Here is a 270-nt window from a genome sequence, read left to right as displayed (position 1 = left end):
GCTAGCCACCCACCCAGCTAGCCCCCCAGCTAGCTGGCTAGCTAGCCAGCTAGCCAGCTAGCTAGCCAGCTAGCTAGCCAAAGGAGGAAGTGCACTGTGCGCAGGCTGATTGGAGCCACGACTCTGAGCGAGTACAAACTCTACTTGGAAAAAGATGCGGCTTTTTGCCGCCGCTTCCAAAAGATCCTCGTCGAGGCCCCCAGCAAAGAAAGAACCTTAAGTGCGCTGCTGCTACTGCTGCTGCTGCTGCTGCTGCTGCTGCTATTATTA

This window comes from Eimeria tenella, genomic scaffold (assembly GCF_000499545.2).
Source record: "Eimeria tenella Houghton genomic scaffold, Eth_scaff2635, whole genome shotgun sequence".
Taxonomy (NCBI): Eukaryota; Apicomplexa; class Conoidasida; order Eucoccidiorida; family Eimeriidae; genus Eimeria; species Eimeria tenella.
This window is presented reverse-complemented; position numbering follows the sequence as displayed.